General features: G+C 31.1%; 1 non-coding gene across 1 annotated transcript; it reads left to right on the top strand.

Moving 5' to 3' along the window:
* The first annotated feature begins 856 nt into the window (after window positions 1-856).
* On the top strand, window positions 857-963 carry LOC120126481. Its single transcript, XR_005516463.1, has one exon. It is a non-coding gene; the product is annotated as a small nucleolar RNA R71 (small nucleolar RNA).
* Window positions 964-9,175: the final 8,212 nt, after the last annotated feature.

Here is a 9,175-nt window from a genome sequence, read left to right as displayed (position 1 = left end):
TTAAACATGCTTCATAACTAGTTGCACTACAAAGACTGATATTGAACATATCACGATATATGTAGTGGGGTGTTAATGATTAAGATAGGATTTATCCTTCCTACATAATAGGAAATATATCACAAGTCACTTAATTGAGTGAGGCTAGAAATGCATGGCCATCCTCGAATAAGTTGATATGAGATATCATAATTAATTATTTGTTTTAGTCTACTCTAGATATCAAGAAATAATATATGGGATATACAAGTGTGACTATTCCAAGACTTGTGTCTATTCTAGATATCAAGAAATAATAGTCGGGATATACAAGTGTGACTATTTCAATAATGTTGTTGTGTATTCCTAAATTGGAGTGTAATGCTATATTAGGGTTAAGACGATGCTTAAAATTTGGGTTATAGGTGTTCCCATATGTTTTGGCATTGTCATTCTTGTTATAATTTCTCACAAATATATACAAACTCGGGGTTTTGTGGGCATTCTTCAAAATTATGTTTATCACCACAATAAACACAATTAACGAAAGATGTAGCTTTTACCTCATACATACCTCCAAGCTTTTGCAATCTCTTCATTATTTCTATCAATGTTGTCATAAGTGTGGTTAGTATTTTTAGAGCATCATTTTCCACTTATTAGAGTACGCTTGTCATCCACTGTTGTCGCAAAGCGTCTACCCGATATAATCCTTGTATTGGGGTATCAGTAGTCATTTTTAGAGACCCTCTCAAGGATTTAGTAGGCTTCATTGTATGATTTGTCCATCAATTCTCCATTGGCAGATGTGTCCACAATCATCTGGGTTTGCATGTTCAAGCCATTGTAAAATATCTCTATTTGCGTCCAGTGCTAGAAACCATGCATCGGGCATTTTCGTAACAAGTCTTTAAATCGCTCCAAAGCTTCATACAATTTCTCATCCTTCAATTGCTTGAAAGATGTAATGTCATTACTTAATCTAGCATTCATTCTGGGAGGATTGAATCATAACAAGAACTTTTGGGTAAGTTCGTTCCATGATGCTATAGCACCAGCTAGCAGCAAATTGTGTCACGCCTTGGCTTTGTCACAAAGTGAGTATGGGAATAATTTTACCTTCAAAGCTTCCTCGGGCACTCTTTTTTGTACGAATGAATCACAAACCTTCATAAATGCTCACAAGTGTGCTATAGGGTCTTCTATGTGAATCCCTCTATATTGCCCCATTGATTGCAATATTTGAAACATCACCGATTTTAATTCAAAGTTGGCAGAATTGATGGTCAGTCGAATAATTCTAGAATTCAAATCATCTAATGTGGGTACAACGTGTTCTCATATTGGCCTATTGATGTCATCGATGTTGTGGTAAACTGGCAGCATCGAAATATTTTACAAAGATGGAGCTATTCCAGCGTTAAGCATTTATTGTTGTTGATCTCCTTCCATTGATTATTGCTTGATTTATACACCCAAAAAAATATTAAAATTTACCTATAAAAAGATTAAAAATACTATGTTAGAAAAATAAAACAACTCTCAAAGTAATGACACTAGTCCCCGACATCGATGCCAAAAACTTGATGCTTTGAATAATGTAACAGCAAAAGTGAAAGCATACACTATCCTATCAAGTAATAAAGTGGATGCAAATTAATGCATCGTGTATCGTATCCACAGATACTAGTATTACTTAGAGAATTGCTATAACATTAAGAAAATAAAATAACAGAATTGTATATGTGATGTTGTGAACAAGGAAATAAAAATATAAAAGCTAAAATAAATACACGAATAAAGATATAAAAGGATTCACAATAGTGGCAATGAAAACAATGGATATACTCAAGCTAAAGATTAGATTATTGTTAAAATCAATCATGTAATTAACGTTGCCACAACAATAAGATCGATACATCTAACATTAACTTAGCAGGTTTTCCTCTCTTGATGGCTACACCCAGAAACTCACAGTAATGTTATATCTCTATACCCACTGATGTAAATTTACCAAGTATGCAATGACAATCAATTAGCAAGATCTTTCTACACTAAAATGTTGCTCTCGTAAGCATTAATGCTCTAACAATGGAATTCACCTCTCAATGCAACACTCACACAATGCCACTCACCTCTCGATGCAATGGACTGGCTAATTATATATCTCTATATTAAAATATTTAATATAACCGAGCAAACACCAATCAAATCAATGGAAAAAAATTAATTAACATGAATTTCATAAAATATAATTAAAAATATAAGTATATAAGGTTTAACAATTATCATACAAATAAAGAGTATTCAACTAAACAAAAATAAAGTCCCCCACTTGGAATCTTTTTATCATTGGTGTCGTTGATGATGTTGCCAATCACCAGCCACCACCTCTTTGTGCTAACCTTGCATTCACGTCTAACTGCTGTTTTCCCCCAAAATTGCCTAAGCAACCATGCTTTAAGGTAGAGAAAAGAAAATAATAAAATAAAACCCTAGAAAGCTCCCATTTTTTAGTTGTAGTCTCCTCCTTTATATAATAAGAATCATTTTCCGTTTTCAACAGCCTTTTACCCACATTAAATTGAGAATCATTTTTTCATTAAGACTCATTTCCATATTAGAATTATGATTGTCGACATCCTTCTGCTCATGCATCGGTTGCTATAGAAATAACTCAACAATCATGCATTACATCAGCACACAACAACAACTGTAGCATCAGAGAATGTCACAACATCATGGTAACAATATCATATCAAAATATCATAATTGATCCAAAAATTAACAACTCACTCCTAGAAATGCATATAATCCAAAATTAACTAAAAACACTCTAAATATGATCTGAATATGCTAAAGTGCAAACATAAACCTAAGTAAAAAGGATATAAATAATAACTCTTTTGAAGAGTTATCATCATTTCTGTCAAAAGTATTGATCACCTCTTGAGTAACCATTTGGTTTTGAGACCTCATAAAAGGAAGCCCTTAAACCATTATATCATAATAAAAATGAAGAAAGACATTTGGTGACATTTCTATTGACCTAAGTCAAGGGTATCAATTGTTGATGAATGGCACGAAAAAACCATTTGAAGTCAAATTTTCGACACTAAGGATAAGCCATGAAATACCTATATTGGGGTATTTCTAAAATCTGATAATGCTAAGATAGCAATATTCAGATCAACAAGACATTGAAGACGAGCTTCGCCACTTGAGATGACAGGGGCAGAATATGAAGAAAAGAAGAGCTTACCTTAAAAAAGTAAATCATTCATGTTTCAGTTGGAAAAAAAGGTCTTAAGGAAGCAATTCTGATTGAGCAATTAAGTCAGAGACAAATGGGACGTTCGACCATATACCTTATTATAACTGGAACTCAAGAGAAAAATGCTTCTTAAAGACATGAGATATAGATGAGATGACTACACAAGATGATCATATTGTTCTCTAGAAGATGTAAGCCTGAACTATCGAGTTGCCACATTGATACCAAGGCAGTGTCTATTCGAGAGTGATCAAGTGAAGGAAGATTGAGTTTTCCACTTTAGAGTCATAAGAAGATTGATGATCATTATTTCTACATACGAGAAAGTCATGCATTACATTTACTTTCATTTAATTGCATTCATATTTTCATACATAGATTCATAATTCTTACAAATCTTCCAATGAAAGAAGAGAAAGAAGAGAAAATCAGAATTAAAACCTCAAATAGAGGGAATTATGATCAGAGTGGTAGAACCTCAAGAATCAAGGAGCCCATTTCACAAAAAATCATTACTTTGAAGTGGGGCATGTTACCCGATTGATATGATGTTTTCATATGATATTCATGAAAAAATGAGAAAACAATTTTCAAAGTTTCTCATTTTATTTTCAGAAAATGAAAAGTAAGAAAGTGATTTCCAAAGTTTCTTACCTAGAAGAATATTTTCAAAATGAGTAAGTCCTCCGGTCATCAGTAAGTCTTCCGAGCATAATGATTAAATCCTCTGGGTCATTTAAGTCTTCCAAGGAATATAATAAGACCTCTATGCCATCTAAAAGACCTATGGGCATGTTGTTTTCATATGATATTCGTGAAAATGAGAAATTAATTTTCAAAGTTTCTCATTTGATTTTCAGAAAATGAAATTTTTAGAAATTAAGAAAGCGATTTCCAAAGTTTCTTACCTAGTAGAATATTTCCAAAACGAGTAAACCCTCCAGGTCATTAGTAAGTCTTCCGAGCATGATGATTAAATCATCCAGGTCATCTATAAGTCTTCCAAGCAAGATGACAAGACCTCCGAGCCATCTATAAGACCTCTGGGACATCTATAAGACCTCCAAGCATGATGTTTTCGTATGATATTGTTTAAAAAATGAGAAAGCAGTTTTCAAAGTTACTCATTTAATCTTTTTTCAAAAATGATATTTTTAAAGGTTCGATTCCATTACATATGGAGTTAGATCAACATTACTATTTAGCTCAATTTCATCACAGAAGGATTTGGATCAACATTACTCTTTTGTTCGATTCCATCACAGAAGGAGACGGATCAACATTCCGTTTTTGCTAGATTCTATCATATAAGAAGTTGGATCATCATCATTATTTCGTTGGATTCCATCATATAAGGAGTTGAATCAATATTTCTCTTTTGTTAGATTCCATTACAGAAGGAGATGGATCAACACAATCAAATGAGGAAGAAGTTCATATAGGAGGGCTTGTTCGTCCTCAATATGACCTTTTTAAGAGAATATGCAGTTCATATAGGAGAACTTGCACAACTTCTCAAGAAGGGATTAAAACCTTTTAATTTTCTTGTGCAAAGGAATCAGTTATTTGATATTATTTTTAGTTTTAAAAAGAGAAAAAAATGAAAAAAGAACAAATAAATAAATAAATAAATAAAAATAAGTTCTCATATGTTTAATTAATGATAATTTTGTCTTTGTATGACCAACATTCATAGGATTGAGGCAGAACAAGCATTCAAATGTCTATGGTTAAACCAATTGATAGAAAGACAAAGTGATAGAGCAATGGAAGACCAAAGAAGGTTGATTGGTGCTAGAAAGAAGGAGTTGCAAATATATCAGAAAAATTAGGCTAGTATTTGTCTTTGCTACGTCCTTGCTTCCACAACAATAAGCAAATAGGGGTTGTTGTCATACCCTAATTTTATTCGAACTAGAAAAACCGAACTGAAGATATTCGATGATCAATTTAAAAGTTATATATGTGTCGATGTCAAATTGGTTCAAATGACATCACTGAATGGAGTGTTGAGGAATTTAGTGTTTAATGGATTCGAAACCATAAAAGATCATTTTGAGAAATTGGGTTCTAGATTTAAACTTTAAAATCTTTTAGTAGATACCAAATACCAAACTTACCAAATACCCATTAATTTAATATTCACCATTAAACCCTACAGTGGCCCATACCCTTATCCATCACCAAATAAAAAACCCAAGTCCATTTAGAAATCTAACATCCAAATGTTCAAATGTATGTTTAACTTACATCCCTAAATCAGGCTCATTTCCATAAACAAATTCCAATCCACCATACAAACCCAAATTGGCCCAATCACACATGCTCGTTTATGCCTGAACAGACCAACAGCAGGTTCCACCCACCATTGTGACCTAGGGTTAGCAAACCCTCAGAATTAGTCTTGTGTTGCCATCAAAGAAAGTCAGGCAATCCATGCTATCCGTTAGATTTGATCTTGATCTAACAACACGAAATGAAGCACATGGTTTAGGTTTATTTTGAGACCCTCCAAGCGCCGCTGCCGCCAATTTCCCCTCTTCTATCAGCTTCTAAACTCCTCCACGTCAAGCCCAAAATCCAGCAAGGCATGCAAAATGGAAAAGGAATCAATGTTAGTTAGTTATGGCAATTTCTAACATGTGAGGATGGTAAAAATGAAAAGAGCATGGAGTAAAAAGGGTTGTAATTCCTTGAGGCTTTGGTTTATAAGAGAGCTATAAATGCCAAAGGAAACGAATGTAAAGGAGCTTGGATTTTTTTCAAACATAAAAAGCAATACGAAAAACGTTTTCTTCTACATTTCTAAAAATCAAAGAAAGAGCATACAAAACTAGGGTTTATTCGAAGGCAGAAATCTTCATTTCTTTTGTTTTTACCAGTAATTCGTTCAATAATTCGATTGAGCAATAAAATAAAACAAGGAGTTCGATTTAGGGTTACTTAGGTAGCGAATATCATTTGGGATCTTCACGAGTGTTTTTCACGTCGTTTGAGTCTTAGGATTCTGATGCTTGAGATCATCGCCAGTGTACATGTTATAGATAGATAGGGTTCAATTTTTATTTTAGTGGGTTTGGAGTTTTGTTCTAAGTCTGTTTTAAATCTCATATGAAGGAAAAAAGGGATTTGGATTTATGTCTATATGTCTATTAGAGCATGGTAGTCCGACCACCGCTGGTGGTGGTTGGGATAGATAGTAACAATTTTCATTTATGTTCTAGTTTAGGTTATTATGGGTTTTTAATGGTTTCGTTGAAGAAGATGAGGAGCATTTGGGGAAAACGGAAGGATTAGAGTTCATTTAGGTGTTGTCCAGGAGTATTTGACGTCGATGGAAATGGTTTAATGGGTGAAACACCACCGAGGTACGATGGAGGCGGTGTTAGGTTTTCTTTTAGAGTAGTGCTGGGTTTTGTGGGTGATCGAAGAGATAGTAGGAAGAAAACACAAAGGGGGCGGCTGATAGGATTAGTGTAGTTTAGGTTTAATTAATTTAAGATTAGGGTTTTATATAAAGCATTTAGGACTAATTCATTTAAGATCCTCTTACTTTACAAGGTTTTTACAAATTGGTCCTTTTCTTATTTTTATTTCATGAATTAGCTAGAATCATAGACCTTATTTATGTTATTTGTCGTTTTATTTCTTAATACGTTAGCTTTAGATAAAAAAATTTAGGTTCAGATCCCTCAATATTAATCATGTTTTTACAATTTAGTCCTAAAGGTTTCATTTTCTTATTATGTTCGAATTTAGCATATTATTTTGTTTATATTTAATTTAGTCACTTATGATTGTTTATTTTTGAATTGGTATGTATATTTATTTATGCTACATTTTAGTCATTATTAATTTTGTTAATAAATTTAATATTAATCACTAATTTATTAATTTTAAAACTTGTAAAGTATTAATCGATAATTTTCTAATTAAATTAAATACGTTAAATCTTATTTTAGTCCTTTAATTATTTCTGTTGACACCAATTTTCGTCTGAGTTTGTTTTATTATTATTTATTATTATCATTTATTATTATAATTATAATTATTATTATTATTATTATTATTTTATTAATAATATTTAATTTTTATATTTTTTAGGCCCGAAATCAAGGCCCAAATACTGAAGCCCGAAATACAAACACCATGCATAACCCACCAATTCGGGCCCAACAAGGATGAATCCCACTCATAATCGATTCTCAGATCCTTAAAAATAAAATCTTTGCTAATGTAGACAAATTTTTGTCTTTAAAATAATTTTTCTAAAATTGTTTTAAAATGCGTTTTTAAATATTCGACCTACCTAACCCAAAGGTCCAATTCATAATAATCAAATTAAAATCTCAATTTCTTAATAAAGTCATAATTATTTTTTAAAAAATAAATTTTTCAAAAAATGGTTATGACAATTTCATTTAATTTTTATGCTTTATCTGTTTAAATCTTTAATTTAGTCCTTATTGAATATCTAGATTTTAAATTTAGTCCTTAGATTTAGATTTTTCACACTTTAGTCCATAAACTTCTTAATTAGGTAAGTAATTTGATTTTTCATTGCATTAAATGTCCCAAGTTCTATATCGATTATTTGATTCAATAATTGATTAAGATTAATTATTTTTTATTAATTAGAGCATTAATTCTCAAGGGTTCAAATTGATTATTCAATTGGCATAATTGATCAACATTAATAATTAGACCCTTTAATTTATATTAATTTTACTTCTATTCCTTTAATTTAGGGGAATATTCTATTTGTTCTTCGCCTTAATTCTCGAGGTTTCTTTTCAATTATTCAATTCAATAATTGATTAAAATCAATTAGGATTAATATTAGAGCCTATAAATTGTAGGCTTAGCCTCTAAGCCCTTTAATTTCATAATTTAACACTATAAGTTAGGGGAAGCCTTAACTAACACACTTAGTATAATTATGTTCAATTGAATCATTGAACCTCAAATTCTCTCTTTTCAAATTGAAATAACATATACTAATCAAAATCATGAATAAATGGTACCAAATTGTAGAGAAATTAATGGAGAACAAATTTGAATTTCATGTCTAAACCTTAAATCCAACTTAAAAAGCTTAAAAATCAAAATTAAAACTTACATATTTACTCTTGGGAATTCAAGGATGCAGAAAATAAATCAAGAAATATCTTAAACTTTCTTTTCCTTTAATTTCATCCTTTTATGGCTATTAATACTTAAAATGAATTTAAAATTTATTTCAATGCAAAATGGCAATTTTTCGCTTATAATATAATGTTTCTAATTAGGCCACCTGTAAATTTCTTCATCCAAAAGCTAAAATTATACAAAGGAATTAGTAGTTTACAACTTTGCCCTTATAAGATTCTAAAATATCAATATTACCCTTTTAATCCAATGGTTAAGATTTAACATGAAAATCATCTTAAATCCAAAGGTCCACATTAAATCTTATCTTTTTAAACATAGGATATTATTTATTTGCCCTTGCTTTATTATCTAACAAAAATATTCCTAAATTTTTTATTCAATCTAATTATCTAAATTTTCCTCAAACTTTAAGACTTTATAGCTTTTAACACCAGTTTCGTACCGAAAATTTGAGTAACACGAAAACATTATTCTTAGAGCTACACTATTCATTTACAGGAATAAAATACCTATTTTCCAAAATTACCATTTAGTCCAAAACTTTTCCTTATTTTATACTTTAGTCACCAAACTTTCATTTTATTTATTTTGATCACTAATCACATTTTTGGGGTATTACAATTCTCTTCCTTTAGAAAAATTCATCATCAAATTTTTTGTGTGTGCCTGATTAAAATTGATGAGGATATTACTCTCTCATAACTTCCTATGTTTCCCATATAACTTCCTCAACTTTATGATTCCTCCAAAGTACTTTGACTAGTGGAATCA

Source organism: Hibiscus syriacus, unplaced genomic scaffold, assembly GCF_006381635.1.
Source record: "Hibiscus syriacus cultivar Baekdansim isolate YM2019G1 unplaced genomic scaffold, ASM638163v2 tig00001418_pilon, whole genome shotgun sequence".
Classification (NCBI taxonomy): domain Eukaryota; kingdom Viridiplantae; phylum Streptophyta; class Magnoliopsida; order Malvales; family Malvaceae; genus Hibiscus; species Hibiscus syriacus.
This window is presented reverse-complemented; position numbering and strand designations above follow the sequence as displayed.